We start from the raw sequence: 20,722 nt of genomic DNA, 5'->3' as shown, positions 1-20,722 counted from the left end.
GCTGAACGCTTACACGTTGTCAAAACATGTATGAAGACTGCTTTTGAGTCGGTTCTATCAGATGGTAAATGGGGAATGCACATTTCAGCCATCATTAGAAGGCTGTAAGCTGTAAATATCAACACTTACATTTCATGTAATGTTTCATCTCTGGAGATTAAAGTGCTTTGAGAGCAAATATCTTTATCTAAACATATCTAGAGAGACATCTGTGTGACTTGCCCAAAATCACAGAGTAAATCTGAGGCAAAGCTGAACTCCAAGCACCAATAGCATTGTAGATACTGAGACTTGCCACTTAGCTAAACATTTACATATTACCTCATTTGCTTTTCCTGCTACACCAGCAGCTTCCTGTCAGTTTGCTGTACAAGTTGTGATAAGCTTGATACTGTATTCTTCTGAAAACATTCTGGAGAACAGCTCACTCTTGGTTTGGAATTGGAAATTTCTTCATTCCCCATATATCATTCCTTTGGTTTATGGCAGTTGGTTCACTGTGTTTGATTTTTACGCTATCATGGTAATAAGTTACCTATTTTTATTGCCTGTTTTTCATGAGCAACCCTCCAACAAAGCTGTATTGTACATGATCAGCTTTGTTAGTCTGCCTGAGTTGGCAACCTCTCTAGGTACACATTCCCACTGTAAACTCTGTGGTGGGGTGTGTGTGGGGTTTTGTTGTTTGGTTGGTTGGTTGGTTTTTTAGTGTATCTTTTCCAGCATGTTATTTCCCTTTAAAATCGTGACCTTATGGGAGACTACGCCAGGGAAATTAATGAAGTCCCTCTAGAGCTATTACTGTCACCTTTACCTGTAAAGGGTTTCCCCCAACTGAATCTGGATTTGGATGACAGCTGGGTTACAGTGGAGGTTGTCACAGGGGTGGGATGGTCGTGTCCAGTCTTTTCTGCTCTGAAAAGCAGTACATGCACCTGTATGCATGTATGTGCTTAGACCTGTGAGCTGCTGCGTCTCCATGGGCAGGAGGAGATTGACATCATCAAATCATCTGTGCAGCCCTGATGTGTCACAAAACTCCTGAACCTCCTGAAGTGTTAGGAAGAGAGGGTTATTCCACAGAGAGAATGAAGTGCTTTCTTAGTCCAAAATTATTATAACCCTGGTCGTGGACTGGGTGTGGTGTATAAAGCTACTGCCTTCTTTTCAGTGACCTGGAAAAAAAACATAATGGAGGGTTGGTTCTGGAAAAGCCCAAAGGATGACCTGGTTTTTAATCTAGTGTTGCTAACACGATTTTATGCATAAGTGTAGGGAGTCGTCTTTTCCATACCTGTGAGGAAGGAGATATTCTCAGGACTTTAAGGTGATTTTTTGTCAGTTTTGAGCAGCTACTAGGAACCACTACTGCAGTTGGTACTGCACCAGGGAGAGACCAGTGCTGTCAGTCAGACATTCTTCAAAAAGTGTCAGTTGTACCATTGCAGTTTAGTGATGTTTTGTGTCTCATCTTTGTCTTGGGCCTTGCTTTTATGACTTGTGAATCAAGGTTGTGCGAAGTCTTCATTTAATACTTAATCAAATCCAGTGTATGAGTGAAACGCTGGACTGTCTGTTGCTAGTTAAAAATAACAGTCAGAAGAAATACTGTAGGGTGATAAAGATGTCCGAAAAGGGAGGTGGTGGTGTTTGATGTTGTACCTCTAAAACACAAATGCCAGGTAGTTCAACATGTAGCTAGCATGCACCTCCTGTAAATAGTACAAAGAGCAAAGAACTGTGACTTCCAGGGGTTGTTGGAGGCGTGGTTTCAGTTTCTTTTTTAACAATGTAAGACAGGACTTGCAAAGCTGCTGCTAAAGGCTCATTGAACTGTAGAAAATTATGTTACAGGACTATTTGTTAAAACACTCTTTCTCTGAAGTTTTACTTGAAGAGGCAGTAATCTGGCAGTGTTTGAAACTGTTTGCACTGCATTTCCATGACACAGTAGAGAGTTTATCTTCTTTGATATAAAACCAAAACAAAAATCCCTACTAAAAAGAGTGAGTCTTTCAAAACTCAATAAAATTTACATTTTTCCAGCAATGCAAGGCCAATATCTTATGAAAATGGAATTCAGTAATTTTATTTCATTTGTTCAGTCACATTAGTCAGAAGCTGACTAAGTTCATTGCCTGATTTTTTTTTTATTTCAGTGTTCATATGCTGTCAAGTCTTGAACAGGAAAGTTGGAATTATTCAGACTTAAAGCTTATGTGGCAGTGCCAAATGTAATGAATCTTGAAGATATTTCAGTTATGCTTCAGAGTTATGTAATCACTTCATCTGTTGCAAGCCAAATGTTAATTTATAGAAAGATCATTCAAAAAGATTTCAGGATGGAGTGCTTGTCCAAACATGGCCTGGTTTTCAAAATGCTTAGATTGACAAGGAGTGTTTTTTTGACAGTGGATGCAAATGTGTTGTGTTTAACTTCAGACCTTTGCATTATGTGAAAACATGGCTTTTCCTCCCCAGTGTGATAATTGTGGCTCAATTTATGTAGAAATATAAAAATGCATGAGTATAAAATAATCTTATGGTTTACATGTTTTGCAGAAGCATTCTTATCAATAATTATCTAGGAGGAATACTGCTGTTCTGTAACTCTTATGGAACTGATGATATTCTTTGAGGAGTAGTTCTGCTTCTTAAGTAAAAGCACTGACTTGAATAAGACAAAGAAAAGTCTGTTCTATGTTTAGTGTTTCCTTTATGAGTGCAGTTTCCTCTTTGCTCCATAATCCAAACCGGCATGGGGGGCAGGGGGAGGGGGAGGGACTTAAGTTTGTAATCCTCAAGAAAATGCAGAAATCTTCTAGCCTTCTTGAATGGTGAAATATTTCTGGCTTCCTTAGTTTTAAGATCTAGGGCTTTTGGCCGATCAGCTCAAAGGAAGAGCTCGTCCAGAGCTTTATGTTGAGACTTCCAGAAGTCTATCAAAATTTATAACTAGAGAAGCCTTTATGTTTGTGAAACTTTTGGACTTTTGGCAGTTGCCAAGGAACTTAAGAGTATTTGGGAAGATTGTGAGGTATCCTTATCAGTGGATCAAATAATTTTTTGACGTTCTGCCTCCTTAGGGTTGGAATTCCTGCAGTATATATTCCATCTGTTCAGAATAATTAAGAAATTCGGAATTAAGCTATAACTAATTAAAAAATGTTTTTTTCAATAACCTGTACTTGTGATTAGTAATTTCAATGTACTGGTTTGACTTGTAGTGGTATTCCTAAGCTATGCAGGTAGGGGCGTGGTGGTCTGCTTTTTCTTTTCATGCCTGTGTTTTTGTAGAAATGTCTAGTCTCATAGACAACAGTCTTAAGTGGGTCTCTGAAAACTACAGTAAAGATGACATCTATGTTAAAGAGTGTGTTTTGAGTCCTGATGTTGATGAAGGCTTCCAGTCTTCAGTTTGCCTAATTTTATTCAGTTGCAATAAGCCTAAATGTATTGAGCAAAACACTTGTTAGAGTCAAGAGTTAATCAAAGACCTCCAAACATTATTAAAGCTCAAGGTTTATTTAAATTTAGAATTCATAGAGAAAGATCACATGGAAACCAGCCCTGAGTAGAAAAAGACCTGGTAGTTCTTCAGAAAAATAACTCCAGAAGTAGGAATCAACCTAACACAGAATGGATAGATAGTGTAATAACACACCAGCTTGGACAAATTAGGAGTTCTTTACTGAATGCAATGCAAGAAGAAACATACTGAAGCAAGAGTCTGCAGAGAGGAAATTGGAAAGGCCAGGGCAAAAATTGGCTGTAGCCTTCAAGAGATCTCTACAGTAATATTTAGTCCTGGAAAACAGAAGCTATTGATAGCTGATGTCTGAAAGGTATACTTTTCTCCATTAGTTCATTAACACAGTCAAATATAAGCTTAAATATTGGAAACTACTTTGTGACATTAAGAATGCTTTAATATTCAGCACTTACAAATAGTGGATCTGCCATTGTATATATAAGATTTTGCTTGGGCCTGGGAGATGGACAGGTGATGACTTGAGATTTCTGCCAGTCTGCCCTGTATTTTTTTAATTATTCTTTGATCATGCCAGTGATTGGGGCATCTTCATGAAGCTATGCAGAATTTTTATTTCCATCAGTCTGCACCTGGTTAATTCTTGTTTGTATAGATTTGTGGGTATGACACTCGTAGCTTTTATTGCTGTAGATGGTCTTGTGTAAACCATCAAAATTTTGATGTAAATTACTCAAATTATTTTTTAAGATTGTTATTCAAATAAAAGGTTAAATATTATAAACATGAATTTTACTTGGGTTAGAAACAACTGATTGAAACTTTGAACCGTCTTTATATACAGTTTAGATAACATGTTCTGTACACTTACACTTTATACTGAACAGAGTCCAAGAAGGTAAGCTTCTGGGCATACTAGGGAAGGAAAGCTTGGGCCTCTGTTATTCCTCAACCTGGGCCTTTACTAGTAAAGACTGAGATGAAGATGACATTCAGTACCTCAACCCTGCCTCAGCCAGCTTCATCTCCAGGTGGGCTTTGGCATCCCTGACTGCATCTCTGCATGTGTGGACGGTGTCTGTTTTCTTCCCAGGTTATCTGCTTCTACATTCTGCTTCCACCATCTGTTATCTTCTTCCACCTTGCTATGTTTGAGTTTTGCCATGAGCTCTTTGTCCATCCATGAAGGCCTCCTGGCATGCTTACCTGACTTGTAGCTGGTTGGGATGGACTGCTCTTGAGCTTGGAGGAAGTAGTCCTTGAGTATCAACCACCTTTCTTTGACCCTGCTCGCTCCGGGGCCTTATCCTGGATCTGCTTGGTAGAATCATGTAGGAAGTGGCCAGAATCTGCTCTCATGAAGTCCAGGGTTGCAGTCTTGCTTTTGCCCTGCACCCTCTTCTCCGGATCCTGAACTCCACCATCTCATAGTCCCTGCACTGAAGGCTGCCTTTGACCTTCACATCCTCAATGAGTCATTCCTTGTTTGTGAGTAGGAGGTCCAGCAGAGCACCTCTCCTTGTTGTCTCTATTGCATTTGTCAGGAAGCTGTTATCAAGGCTGTCCAGGAACCCACCGGATTGCTTACACTGTGTTGTGTTGGTCCTCCAGCAGATACCAGGGTGGTTGAAGTCCCTCATGAGGACCAGGGCCTGAAAACACAAGGCTACTTCTAGCTGTCTTTAGAAGGCCTCATCCACTTGTTCTTCCTGGTTTGGTGGCCTAAAGCAGACACCTACTACGGTGACATCCATACAGGTCTGCTTTTCAGTCCTTACCCATAAGCTGCCAGCTGGGTCATCATCCATCCCCAGGCAGAGTTCCGTGTGTTCCAGCTGTTCTCACATAGAGGCCAACTCCATCTCTTCATCTTCCTCACCTGTACTTCCCTAAAGAGCAGCATTGCAGCACTCCAAACATGTCAGCTATCCTATCTTGTCTCCATGATCCCAACAAGATCACAGCCCTGCACCTTCACACAAACCTCTTAATCCCTGTAATTCATTAACCTCTTCCTTTAGGTGCTTTAAAGTAAAGAGAAGTTACACGAACCCTAAGCATGATTTGCCCAGAAAACAAGGCAGCACCTTTAATTCATCTGGTTGTAGAATATTTATGACAATTAATAAAACCTCCCAAATGCATGAACTTTCAGATTGGTTTGCCAGGGAAAGCAGATGTGAGACTTCAACTTTTGTTTTTATCTTGTGAGAATCAGTTAACATGATTGATGCTGGATTTCAAAGGCTGTGTGAAGTGCATAGACCTGGAATCTAGTTGTTATTAGTACAGTGGAATGGCAGCAGTATGACTGAGCTTTCAGTCATAGTTCTGCACTCATTAGTTTCCAGAAATCTCTTTCACATTCGTGCACTGGAAAAATCTGTACTCTAATGAGAGTGTACATACCCTTACATACTGTTCATATTGAGAACAATTCTTTGGACAACTGCAATTAATCATGGAGTAGATGTAATTACTATTAAGGTTTATTTATTTTTCAAATGAAAGAATCTGCACATCGGTTGGGTTGTTATCTTGTATGTTACCAGTTTGATCTTCCTCACATTCACTTTGGCAAGCCTACAATTATATATTCTTAGAACATACAGGTTCAGGTGGATGAAATTTATTAAAAGAGGCATTGTGTTTTTAACTTCTCTGTGCCTTGCTTTGGACACTTTGGAAACGTTGACGATGCTAACAAACTTCTTAGAGGTCCTGTGTGGATTTGTAGCTAAATGCTGACAATGTCTGGCTTGAGATTGGGATACAGAACAGTACAAAAAAATTTTTGCTTCCCTTATCTGTCCCATTTACAATGCAGTCCTTTCTTTTTGGAAAGCATTTTGCATTCCTTTTGGCATCTTTTGGGCACAGATTAGGAAAAAAGAGGATTCAGTGACTTCTTCCTCAACATTTGATGCTTGTGTATATGAAGAGAGTGCTCTACATGACTTTAAGCATGCATGCTGCCTCCATTTCGGCCTCCATCAGGAGATGGATTGTACTGTTCAAGATAAAGCTTCTTGTAGAAGTTCCCAGCTGCATGTATCATTGAGGAACAGTTTCTGGCTGGGAGGTGTTTTGTTCATGAAGATTCCTTATCCTTTTGGTGGTACTTTGTACGAGCAATCAAACAACTGCATAGAATAAAATAGAAAACCTCTGCTGGCCTATCGTGTTCTTACAGGTGGATCCTTCCTGTTGTGACTGGTTTAGGTCACTGCTGTAACTCAAAATGACAGAAATTCTGCTGGTCTGCTGTGGTCCCTAGGAAGATTTCTCTCCATTTCTCCATTTTCTCCTCTGAGGTCTGGATGGTAGCTTTTCTTCTCCTCACTGCAATCTTCTCACTTATTGCTGTTACTTTGTCACTCCTGCTGATTTGTCCTGAAATTTGCTCCGTGGCCGTATGCCAGTGCTTTTTATTGCAAGAGAAGAACAGTATCTCTTTCTGTCTGGGGAGTGCACATGACCTGTCTTAAAGAAATACAAATACAACTGGCAAGAGGCAGATGAAACAGAATTTGTTATGCTTTGATGCAGGGTTAAAACTTAATGAAGACAAAAATGGAAAGTCACTTATTAAATATTGTTTCGAGTGCTATCAATCAGCAGTCAGTTACTCTTCACAAATTGTTACTCTTAATATCCAAATTTTCTCTACACTTTGAATTTTCCTACAAAATTCTGTAGTTTCAATTAGCTAAATTGCTATTATAGCAGTAGGCTGGTTCAAAGAAGGGGTTTGGATTTTTTTTCCCTCTTTTTTTATGTTTACTAATTCAAACAGATCTCTTTGGCATATAAATGTGAAGTCTTGTGCAAGGAATGTTGGTTTGGATTTTTGAACCTTTTCTTGTTTTACTTTCGAAACCAGCAGCACCGTTGCATCTCTCTCAAATCTAAAGAACAGACTGAGTGACATCAACTTAGTCAGTTGCATGTGGCAAAAATTAGGCTTAATAGGTGATAGAGGGCTTTATAACTCTCAACATTAATTAACATGAATTTTGAAGATTAAATTTCCTGCTGACTTAGCAGGACAAGAAATTAACAGTTACTATTTTTTAGGGAATATCAGCATCCTGTAGAATTAGACTCATCTTTCTGAAAATACTTCACAGTGAAAGAATCTAGAATCTTTGTGTTAAAAAATAATGATATGACTAAAAAACCTGCATGGTTGCATGGCAGATTTTCTGCCATCTGTACAGGGCTTTTATGAAAGTAATTTACTGTTCTTTGAGGAGTTTATTGAATATGGCAAGATTTGCACGATAGTAGAACTTCAAAGTATCTGTATCAACTCTTTGGATATGCTGATGTTTTAAATATTAATGGAAAGCTGACAGAAGTGATTTAAAGATGGAAGAATTGGTTGGAGACTTCATTAAAGCAGCAAGAAAGCAAGAACAAGAGCATAACTTGAGAATAGCCTTACTGGCTCATGCAAAGATTTATCTGGTTTACGGTGCTGCTTCCAGCAAGGACCAACAGCACAAACCTAGGAAAAAGAGTAAGGCAGATCAAGCAGCTGGAGAAACATCTGCATGTGCTGTCTTTAGCTTAGAGTACTCGAGCCAGAGATGTATGGACGTGGCTTTGTTGAAGATAAAAATTAAGTACATAGTTGTACTGATGAAAAGAAGCAGCTCATGATGAAAACATCGATATACTAGGTAGTTCAATTATCCAGAAGAGTAGTATTGAGACAGATTGTTGTTGACGAAAGTAGAGACTGCCTAATGAATGTCAATGCCTTTTTCTTTCCTTTGAGAGGAGGATGATTTTAGCTTATGTTGCTACAAAAGAAGGTCAAGCTGCAGGTATTTGAGATAATAATCACTCTCGTGTTTTATGAGTTTAATACTTGGACACTTACTCAGGAATAAAGACAGTTTAAATAAATATGAGCATTTGAATATAAAGCCGAGAAGAATGATGCATGAAGAAGAACTAGCAAGCAATCACGGGACAGTCTTTATTACAGGACTGAATAGGTAATAAAAACCCACAGACTCCAGTGGCTAGGGTGTGAGAATAGGACAACAGGAGACAAATTAGGCAAATATATTTTGAAATTCACTTGTGGATGTTGGTCCTTGTGGCTGAGTGAGAGAGAGGGGTACACTACTTGTTAGCTTGACCTAAAAATCTTTAATGTGAATTACCAGCAGGGGTGTCAGTGACCATATTTCTTTCCTGTTTTGTTTTGAAGACAAAGGATCTCTAGGGTCTGAGGGAATGAATGGGGAAGTAGCATATTGTTTATTTGGCTTTATTCAGTAGCACAGAAACATTGACTCTGGTGAATTACATTTTATTTGGCTTGGCAGTAAAGTTTGAAGTGTGGCAGTTCAGTGTTGGCTTATATACTCAATATAGTAAACAAATGTTACATTATCTACAGATCAGAGAAGTAAACCTGCTATAATTAAATGTTTTCCAATGAAACTTCCTTCCAGCTGTTTCTTTTCTAAGCTCAGTTTTTAGTGTTCAAGATAAGCCTTACTTTTAAGATTAGTACAAAGAGAAAAGAAATATTGATGTCAAGTTGAAAACATACTCACTTATATGTAGCTGGCAATAACAGAACAGTTGTCTTGTTTCTTCATGTTGTAAATTCATATTAACTGTTACATAGGGTTACACTGATATAAGGACGCAGTTAGCAGTTGAGAACAAGATTTATATTTAGGAATGCAACAGAAATGCAACTAAGTTCCAAGAACGGGAGCAGGCAGTCTCTGAGAGAAAATCATTGATGAGATTTTGCCAGACATTTTCTTGCATCTGTTTCCCCCCCCACCCCCCAAATACTTCTGTGGTACTGCTAATTGACTGGACAGATCTGCTAGTCAGACACTGCTTTGAAGTTGCTTTAACTGTAATTAGTAATGCTCCCAAATATTGTGTCTCTGACTTCCTAAGACATGTCACACTTTTTCAAAAGGGCATAAATTTAGACAGCTCTTACAACTCTTATTAGAGCTTTTCATTCAGTTTCTGCATCGTTATTGAGTTCCTTCCTAGAGCAACTATGGATATGCAGAGACACTATTGTTGTAAACTTTGTGTTCACATCTTTGAAATTTAAAAAATAAGTGTGGTTTTAGTATAGAATGAGCAATATTAATCAATTAGTGAAGACGAGGCTGCTGCTGTTTTTAATTGAGAGGTAACTATAATAAAGACTGCTCTGGGTTGTGCCAGGGATAGTGTGACAGTTGCCTGCTCTGTAAATTGGAATGGATGACTTGATGGAGGCGCTGCCTTCCTCTCTCCCACGCCCTAGATTTTGACACTTACTGCTATGGGTATGGCAAGCAGATGCTATGCAAATGTATTGGCCTCCCTGATCCAGTGCACCTAGTACCGCTCACTGCAACCCACGTTGCTAGCAGAGATTGTGGGGTGGCTGTGGGTGCAGCCGCTCGAGGTAGCCTGTTTGGCATTCTGTTACAGCCATAAAGCATCACTGGCGTTCAGCTAGCTTCGCTAGTTATGTCTTGGATAAACGTACAGTGATTGAAAACACTGTATATGAATGTGGTTATATAGAACAACTTTTATTAGGTGTCAGGATTAAACTAAGGAAAGAGGAATCCTCCTATAGGTACAGTTTTCACAGTGGATAGATTATTTTCTTTTTAGATGATGAAAATGTTAGAAACAAATACTGCTGGCACAGTGTTCTACTTTTTACTACTTAACTCTTCCCGAAGAGAATTCAACTGTTTTAGGCACTGGCTGGTTAACTTGATTTTAGACCTCCCAGAACAGCAGTTGAACTCCTGTGAATTCTAAATTTGTTAGGTGTTCAATTCTATGCATATTTCTTGCACCTGTTCTGTATTATGATTCTTTAAGTATCCCTCATGATTAGTCAGGAAAGCAATCCTATCACTCTGTCACAGGCAGAGGATGTTTTTACAGTTGGGAAGGGAAAAGTTGAAACTTGTAAAGTGTATTGAAGATATAATGTTCTCCTAGGTGGTGCAGTGGATTAATTTAGTACTCCGCAGAGTTCATTTTTCATCTCCAAAAACATGTTTTCAATCCCACCCGCATAGGATTTTTTCTTTTCCTTTTGATGTAGAAACCATGTCTTTAAACTTTCAGAGCCAAAAAAAACCCCAAAGAATCCTGGATATGCTTCCTGAATATACTTTTTAAAATACTCATCCATGATAAGTTCTGACTTCTCGAGGATGTATAAAAATACTTATGAACAGTGAGGGCTTTCAGAAGTTCAGGCTATAGTGAGAAATGTGGGAAGGTGCCTTCTTTGGTCTTTGGAAGCTTTCTCAGCCTGTTTACAAAGCAGAAGAATACCCTCCATGAAAGGAGGAGAAAGCTGGAAAAACTGACATTTAAAAGAATGCTGGATGGGAGAAGTGAATGAAGAGGAATGAGTAGTTTTAAGTGGGTAACTACTCAGTGAAGACTTACCTGTCCTGAAGGCCAGGGTGCAAGAATCTCAAATAGGGGAACAAAAACTAGAAAGGAAGAGAGGAGGAAAAACCTGGAAATCTAAGAAAATGAAACAAAGGAGAACCAAAATAAGAATAAGACACTTTTCGAAGGTGTGAAAATCAACTTTGGCGTGTTCATGAGTCAAATTAGAATTTTTTAAATGAATAGGGTATACTTTTTCCTTCTTAAACCAAGTTTAAAGTATGTAACTTGCTTTACTTTTTCTGTTTATATGTCACAGGCATTTCTTGCAGTAATGTTTTTTACCACTTTTTTCTTGGGTTTATTAATTTAATTATCTTAGAATATCTGTATTTCTGAAGGAGTTATTGTTGTGGTGCTAGAATTTTCTAGGAACAGTTTTCCCATGGCTGTTTGACTTAAAGTGGTTTTATTAATCAGGCTCTAAATGACTGTGAATCGGAACTGATGGCATACTCTGGAAATGTGCTCTTCTCATTTTGTTGTTCTGATGCTGTTTATTCATGGGCCAGGAGAGAATAGGAAATGGATATCCAGGGGGAGGAAGGATTGAACAGAAATTTGACTGACATAAAGAAAGTACATGGAACAGAAAGTTTATGTTAACAAGAAGAATCTGTGTTATACTTGCATCTAGTGGTGGAGGGATGAGGGTGGTGTCTTACTGTAAAGGTCTGTCTGTGTGTTTTGCTTTCAGGAGCTATGTAGGGAGCAGTGCTGTATTGAAAGAAAATTTATTTTCCACTGTCTAGTACAACATGTTCCCAGTTCTGGGACATTGCTGCTAAAACCATCAATGAATAATGTAGATTCTGAGTTGGTTCATCAGAAATGCAGCTTCCAGTGGAGCAACAGGCAGCTCTTAGACTTGATGTACCCTGCAGAGCCTTCATCAGGTCCTGGAAACAGCCTAGGTGTGGTCTAACTGCAGAAGAGGGCAAGGGGGATGCTGAGATGGTGATAGGGATGCTTCTAAATTAATCACCTGTGAAGATCCTTCCTTTTCTCTGCTCTTTCCTCCATAAAAGGTGCCAGTTGTCTCTGGATCATCAGGGTCACCTTGATGTTTGGGAGTGTGGAAACCTCCCACACAGCTTCAAGCAAGCAAAGAACAGAATGAGGCATCTGAAGGCACGATAAGCAGCAGGTGCTTCTATTCTCTCCTCCCTCATTCCTTCTCAGGCTTGCACGTCTGTTATCTCTCCCTGTTTCCCGTGGCACTCTCTCTATTAACTCTCTCCCTCAAGCTCTTGTTTCAGGTGCTTACTCTTCCATATCTCCATTCTGAACTGCATCCTCTCTGAAAAAGTAGCTGCTGTCCTGGTATTTTGTTGCTTACTACGGTAGGGTTATTACCATGCTGTCAGAAGTGCATGTCAAATGTGCCTGTGTATTCACTTTTATCCAAAAGTGTATGCTGCAGATTCAGTACGTCTTCACATCTACAATGAAAGTCTTAGTCTGATTTTGGCAGGACACCTCTCCAGATCGTAGGAGCTCATTCGGGCCTGGTTTTATTGTGGAAAATAAGCAATAGTTATTAATTTTGTTCTCAAAAATACACAGGTATTTCCATAGATGCAGAAAGGTCTTTTTGTCAGAATTCGGTGGTGAGAAAGCTTTAAACCTTGGAAATCAGACTTGTCTATTTTTTGGTGCAAATGCACCAACAGTAAGATTAGGATTTCTGTTTTACTAGAAATCACTTAGGAATTCAGCACTTAAATATTTATGACCTAGATACTGAGCCTTTATAGTTCATACTGAGCTTGACTTCAGTATAGTGAAGGTTCTAAGCACCTTTTATTCCTTTCCACAGTCCAAATGCATGCATTTGTTTAGCTTTATAATATTAAGTTGCTATTCTTCAAGGAAAAAAGTAGTTTAAGGTAGGAAAAACTTCTCTTGTTCCCCACAAAGCACTTTTATAGCAAACAAAATGCCTATTACGCACTCGTCTCACATGTGTATATTGCAAGAAATCTTTCATTTATTTTTTGGTTTTTGACTGTCTTGTTTCATTGGTGACACAAGCACCACTGGCAATTAGAACAGGAAACTGTAGAGACACCATTAATTTTTTTCTTTTTTTTTCAAAGATTATATAAATGGAGCTACTCTTGAGTGCATATTTGGCTTGTTTCTTCTCATTCTAAGTTTTTTGAATTACTGAATCATTTCATGCCAAGAGAAATACTAGCTAGAGCCTTTGCTCTTCAAAGTGGGGTAATTTTTGAACTGAAATACACTTAAGACAAATAAGAAATTTTAAGTTATATTGTCAGCACCTTAATGTGAAACACCCTACATTATTCATGGTTTTTTACATTATTACATTAATACAACAGTAATTAATACCATCATGGAAACATACATGAGACGTGGTGTTGATGCTCTTGTCCCATCTAGTGAACATTACCCACTTCCAAAACAGCCTAAGGAAGATATAGAGATGGACATTGTAATGCTCTAAAAGACTTCACATATACATCTTGTTGCCAAATAGTTGTTCCATTGGGAAATAACAACTATTAGGAACATCTAATAAAAAACATGTGCTGTATGTGCGTGTCCTGTGTTGCAGCATAAAACCGCAGCCCATAGATAGTCTGAAGGATTTCAAAAGGACAGGACTTGGTGTACTCACCTTTGGGTAGATTTCATAGGAGACTTATTGAGCAGGCAGGACTTCAAACCTCTGTCATGGTACTAGTTAGTGTTGTATTAAATGCGACCTTAAAAAGAATGAAGTGCATCGAGTGCTTCCAGGAAGAAAAATGCCCTTTTTTTGTTTGTTGTTTTGAGTCAATCATTTATACTTCTGAATTATCATATTACAAGAAATTATTTTAAAATTAGTAAAACTAAAGTAGATTCTATATATATTAGGATAATAACTCTGACGACTGTAGTTACTTCTCTTGGATTGTTGTACTCTGAGACATTGAAAAATGATATTACAGCATCAGGCATCTTCTGTTCTCAGAAGGGCAAGAAAGAGGTCACAAAAGCCAAAAAATGAGCATTTTATGTTTAACTAGTTTTAAAATACATAAAAAATGGTATCTTGGCACTCACTGATCACTGGGGAGGGAAAAAAGCTATCTTTGTAACCTCATACTGCCTTTAGTAATAAAAGCGTAATGTTTTTTTCATGTTTTCCCTGAAAAAGTATGAACTGTTGGTAACAGTGGTAGATACATTCCTTTGTAGTCCTATTTCCTTCTTTAATACCGTGTAACCCATACAGAGTTGTTTCATGGTCTTCCTTTTTCAAGTTTTCTGAAAAGCCATACTGCGCACGCAGATAAGTAAAAAGTTTTTTTAAATTTAATTAAAATCTTGCAGACAGATATACTGAATATACAGCATTGTAATTTTCATCTAATCTGACATAAGAATAATTCTAATGACATTTAAAGCTATTTTCAATATTGTACAATGGGGTACTTTGTTAACACTTGAACAAGAAGTTCATTTCCTATGAACTTTAATTGTGAACTTCCATGATCACATGGTCCAAATAAATGATCTCATCCTAAATATTTCCTAACTGGAGTCCTAAATTTATCATGTCCAGCTCTCAAATTATTACTGCAGTAACTTCTTGGGTTTTTTAATGCTCTGAGTGCAATAGGCTTTAATATTAACAGTCATATTTCCTCAGAAAAAGGTGTTTATAACCACCACAGCCTCTGACACTTTTTTCCATCAACTGTTTGACTAGTTCAGTTTTGCTAATCTTTTCCATCATCTTTTTCCTTTCAGAGGAATTTGTGTTCCATCTGAGTGTCACCTTTTAATTCAGTCTTATTTCAGTGATATTTTTAAAGATTACACAGGGCAACAGGAAGAAAGGCTTAAAAGTTGGGAGTCAGTCATACATATTTTTTCACTCAGTCACTACATGAATGGGGCTTATAATGGCTTTCTCTGCATGGGAGATCCCTGGGGTTTTTAAGAAACAACTTTGTTGTATAGAATTACAGTACCATGACTAGCCACGAGTATCCGCAAAATAACTGCAGTGTTGCAATTACACAAGCGTATAACAATTCGGATGTGTCCCTGAATGATGGATGATACCAATCAATTCCGGTGACATGACCAGGAGGCGTTTATTGTCACATACTCACAACTTAATTTCCTAGAGAAGCTTGGTTGGGGTCTTTTTCTTTAGTTACCTTGATTTTCCTGGGAAAGAGTTTTAAAAATGTTTTTTTGGGTGGCAGATGATATTTGTCCGTTCTGTATGATGAATAAAACAGAAAACTATGTGATAAGTTTGAGGAAACTTAAGTTCTTTTCTTTCATGGTTTGTAATACAAACTATTCATACTCAGTCAGACTTCTGTAGTGAAAACCATTATGTCATCAATGAGTATTTTATTTTGACCTTGTAACCTGTTTAACAAATAGCTTTTACTCTGTTGTTACCTGTAGCTTACTAGGAGAACACTTCTCCTCCTTAACATGTAATAAATAAATAGGTGGACTTCCCTTTTGCAGCTGGTTGATGATATTTAATGTATTGTAGGGCCAACAAGACTGATAAAATGCACAGAAAAGGTTTAACAGTGCTTGGGGAAAAGGGAACTTGGTTTCAAATACAGTTCCCTTGTTTTTTCAAGTGCAGTTAACTTGTGGAATTGTGTGGAATTTAAGTCAAGTCCTAAGCTGCCTCCATGGATTCAGTAGCTTCTGACAACACCATCTTGCTGCTTCATTTTGTTGTCCTCTCCTCCAGATGGCAATATTTTTAGGGTTTGAGTTTATCTGAAGCAATCATACTTCATACTGTTCCATGTGGTTTACTGTAGTTTATTTCTGCAGTAAATTTCACTGCTTCAAAAAAAAAAAATGCTGTGTTACGTGGTGTTCCTTCCAGTAATTCAGCACAAACCATCAATCCCCAGCAAAATGTGATGGTGACCAAGATCTTGGACTCTTTGTGGTCATGATTTAGGACAGAGTATGGCACAGACACCTACAGGGCTCTAAAAGATTACAACGCCATGGTAATGGACATGCACATAAGATCTATGTGATGAGGTGCCATTCTATGTGGCATCTTTTTGCAGCTTTATTTACAGTTTATTAGAGGTTATGAACAAAGTAACAGGAATATACGGGAGAGAATAGTGGTGGCTTACACCCATTTCTGTGCTGCCAAATTCAGACTCTGAAGTGACTTAAAACTGCAAGCTCTCCCTGGATTCTCGTTTAGTTTATCTAAAGGTAGTAAATGGGAAGTGTTTAATCTGTTAACAAAAGAAACTATTGATTTTAGTGGATGCTGTTGGAATTGCAGCCACTGGTAAAATAAAAAAGTGACAGGATGCTGGCGGTGGAGTGGTGGGTGGAGGGGAACACAGGAAGACCAAATTGGTACTGGCAGCGAAGGGGAAAGACACTGAAGAACCCACGGAGATACTCTGACCACCTTGTGTTTGGTGTTTATTTGCAAGAAAAAGGGTATGAAGTATCCTGATAATTCCGTGCATCACTGATGCAGAGTGGTTTTCAGCTGCCTTGAGCAAATCTGGCATGTAGTGAAATAGGTGCATTGCCTAGTTGTTGCTCTCTGTGCCAGTTTTGAGGCTTTAAAGCCAGAGGATTTCTGTAGGCTCGTACTCTGCAAACAGCTGGTGCACAGCAGTCTACATCCAGCTGATCATCACTAGCCCTCTGCTGGGTGCTGCAGCAGCCACGGATAGGCTGGTGGTCCTCTCTGAGCTGTTTCAGTAAAAAGATTTAACCAGTTTAGATAGCAGGTCTCTGCTAACCTAACTCATGTGACTGAAAGGAGTGGAGGGTTTGCTTTCATTAGAATCCTGGCTAGGAGGTTTGAAGTTGTCAAACTTCAACACAATGCGGCGTTGAACAAATGGGAGGCATGGTAACATCTACCGTGGGCACTGCTGTGTTCAGAAGGCAACCTCTATGCAGTTCAATATCCAAAGCAAGTGGAGAGTTAAGCTACAGCAGCTTTAAAAAACTGTTCTTAGAACTGTTTTTAGAGACAATGAGACAGCTGTACTCCTTTGGGATAATAAAATCAAAGGGAAGCATGTGCAAATGTTGGAGAACGTGGTCTTGAGTAAGGAAATGCATTGGAAGAACTTGCTTTTCAAAAAAACATTTCTGCCATAAAAATTGTTGCAGTTGACATTCCCTTTTGTCAGAAACACATCTTACCAATTGCATGCGAGTGGGAGAGGGAAGGGGAAAAATCATAATAAAGAACAGCTCTTCCTGAAAAACCTCTAATGCCTTTGAAGAGAAGAGCCCCAGCAAATTTCATAATTTTTCTTTGGAACTTGTCTGTTACTGGGGAATTCACAGAGACAGCATTCATCTGCCGCAGTGCTGCTGATTGTAAAACAAAGTGTGTGAGCTTACTAGAGTTCAGGAAATGTTTGATAGCTTTGAGTTTGGCATTTTCTGGGATAGCGTAGGATGCTTGTTTGCTTGAGGGGGAAAAAAAAATCCACAAGGCGATGAAGCTTTATGGCTAATTAAAATCAGAAGGAATATCTGAGCTGGTTTGGGAAGATATAATCAGCTGGCTAGTGAGATTAAACTTTGGGAACAAGAGAGAAACATATTGCAGGTAGAATTCCAAGTGTTCAAAGGAGAGATGCAAAATTCATTAATGTTGTTCTCTGATTATGCAGTTAGCCCTTTCCATGCCCTTAGGTTTACCTTGGCTGGGGCAATTGCAGTTAAATGGCACTGTGAAAATTACTGGAAAACATTAACATTAACTTGTTATTGTAAGCTGACATCATGCTGAGCCTGATGGGGAGTAGAAATTTATAAATAGCTTGTCCATATGTGTAAGGCAAAAATCTGCTGAGTTTCAGCAGTAGTAGCATGATTCATGTATTTGCTGTAGTTAAAGTTTCATCATAAGTTATCTGTGTTTCTGTGGACTTCGTAGTTTCAAAAAGTATGTGATACCAGTAGAAAACTTCATGAAGATCAGTGGTCCAAAACCCGATGAACTCTGAGGAAATACTATCTGTGTTTTCTGTTAGTTTTTGGTTGTACAGTCTACATCTTACTGGCACGTACGTATTCTTCCCACTGTTTTCTCTGGAGAGCAAATGGCTTTCAAAAAGTACACTTAAAGCATAGTTTAGTAATTTTTTTCTCCCCACATAAATTCTCATGCACACGCTTACTATCTGTGAACAGGAACTTAAAGGATCTGAGTTAAGTCTCTCTCTGGGATGCATCCCTGTAGATTTTAATTAAATCACTTAATCTCTCTGCTTCCTTGCCTGCAGACCTTTCTTGTGCAATAATCCTTTTGGAATATGGGGTGGGGGTGGGGAGGCACAGAGAAACCACAAAAATTGAGAAGTGATATGCCATTACCTAAGTAAAAGCTTTATTCCTTCATCATTCATGGAAAAGAAGTAAAAGGATGATGTGTATTTCAAGAAGCCAGTCCTCTCTTCTCTCAGGTGATCTTCCTTGTTGAAAAGTGGCTGTATCCACATCCTCCTGTGGTGAATACTACTGCCTTGTAGTACAGTGGGACTGAAAATATAAGAGGCTGTTTGGCTGAGGATTGTCTTTTTCCTCTCATGGTTCAGCTCGGTGGGATCCTCTCACATGAATTACTTTCTAGATGTTAATGTAATTAAAAAAGAAAGTTTTCATTACTTGCACCTTCCTTTGTGCTGTTGTCCTGTATACTGTCTTTGTAAAGCTGGACTACTCATTATTAATGTTTACACTGGAATTGCTTGGCTTATCTACAAGTTAAGCCCACACATTAGCTATGTTGTCTAGACATAAAGTTACTTTTATTGCATGTTTCAGTTGCATGTTCTTTTTTTTGTAGGGATAATTTTAACAGGAAAATTCTTGAGTTCTGCCTGCATTCAGCTGTCTTGCTCTATGGTAGAGGAGTATGGCATTTGAGTTCAGGGACTATGCACCAACATGGATGGTGTTTGATGTATCTGTGTATCTGTAGCCCTTAATGTCCCCGTTGTTACCAACTAATTGTGTGAAGATTTTCTTCAAGGGAGGGACGTTTTCCCTATTATTGGCACTCAAAGGGAGGTGCAGCAATCCCTGCCATGGAAGAACGAGCAATCTTACACTGAATTCAGAAGGCTTTTATAATGTTGGCTTAGAGCTCAGACAAGAGAGTGCAATTGGCAATATAGAGTTCCTCAGATGTAAACGGAGCCATTAAAAGTGACAGTATGCTTGTAAATATGCAGCAATTGAATGGGGAAGTTGATCCTCATATACAGAGGCATGTACAACAACAGGTTATGACTGTCGTCATGTATGAATGGGGAAGAGTGTTTTGGAAGATGGGATATGACCCTGAAAAGCACCACCTTTTATTTTCATGGGTATAGCTACCTGCACTTGGACTTTTAATGCGGTAAATTATTCCTCAGACTTCAAAAATACTGAATGTTTTTCTTTTGTTTGAGAGGGACCTGTATATGTATTTTCTTTAAGTTTAAAGTCATAAGCTGAGAGAAGAAAATACCTTTCTGACACTGCAAGTTTTACTTCACTTCATGCTATAATGTGAATTTAGGAACTAAAAGTATCAAATCGATATAGCTTACTTCTAATTATTTTCTCAGCTTGTGTGTTAATGCAGACATTCCTGAGGCAGATCATCACCTCTGCTGAAACCAGCAAAGCTACGGGGTCAAGCAGCAGCGTGCCTCTGAGCACTCTTTATAAACGTGTTTGCGCTGTGTCTCTTACATGTCAGCTTCTCAGTGTCAGTGGGGGTAGCTGTGTCCTTTAATATTCTTCCTAATTGTAAATATCCCTCAGTAAACAAGGGTGTGTACCTTGGTCTTTTATTTGCATTTGTCTCCTTCATGTGGATGTGTGCTGGATAACTGTGTTATGAGGATGTAGTCTGGGAAAGAACCATTTCAAATTCTTTAACCACCACCTCCCAAAAAAAGGAAAAGGAAAAAAAGCTGTTTAAAGGAAGGGGAAAGCTTTATATCCTTTGACATAGCTGGATTAAGACAGTGATGGGTGGGTTTTTTATGATGGCAGGGTGTGTAGACTTGGAAGAGGAGACTTCACTGTATCTTTCCTACTGTTTGTTCCGATCAGAAACACAGGCTGAGCACAATTTTTAGCTGCTTCCAACACACAGTCTGGTATGTTTCTCTCAACTTTCAGGTTTTGGTTAAATGCTGCTGGGAAGATAATAGGTATGTTTGCAGAGAGTCCTGGCTCCACAGTAGCCTCTTTCATCTCTGGTCAAGCTGGCTGGTTAGGAGGATGTGTGTGAGACCCTTACTCATCAGGCAGGTTTGCTTTTTCTTAGCACCATCTGCTTAGTGGGGTTTTCTGTTTTCTCATCAGCCAGTCTGTCCGTAGGTCTCTTGGCTGGGCTTCTTTGCCCAGCACGTGTACCTTTAGTTTTAAGATGAATGATAGATTAAAAAGTATCTTAAATCCTACTGGTAAGAAAGTCCTAATAATTAGAAAGTCGACCTGGTATCAGGTTTCTGTGCGAACAAGCAAACTGTGTACTTTTAAGAGAAAGTTCAGCTAGGACTTTCAAGTAAAAACCACTAATGAATATGATGTTAACTGGCAGCAAACTTCTCATTGTTTTGCTTTATCCTAATACAGAATTTGAGTGGCAATCGCAAATTTTAAGCTGGAATTCAATTCCACCCAGACTAAAACAGAAAGAAAAACCTAATAAAAATGGTATTGCAAATGGCATTGTGATAACTTTGATCTGTGAAATTC

The 20,722-nt window shown here is 38.7% G+C and overlaps 1 protein-coding gene across 5 annotated transcripts in view; it reads left to right on the top strand.

The window, feature by feature from the left end:
- The window catches only part of THADA (THADA armadillo repeat containing), a 165,271-nt gene that overhangs the window by 73,755 nt on the left and 70,794 nt on the right, over nt 1-20,722 (top strand). The window lies entirely within an intron of this gene.

The sequence above is a fragment of the Phalacrocorax aristotelis genome, chromosome 3, assembly GCF_949628215.1.
Source record: "Phalacrocorax aristotelis chromosome 3, bGulAri2.1, whole genome shotgun sequence".
In the NCBI taxonomy this organism is placed as follows: Eukaryota; Metazoa; Chordata; class Aves; order Suliformes; family Phalacrocoracidae; genus Phalacrocorax; species Phalacrocorax aristotelis.
Note: the sequence above shows the minus strand (reverse complement) of the source record. Positions and strands in the feature narration are given on the sequence as shown.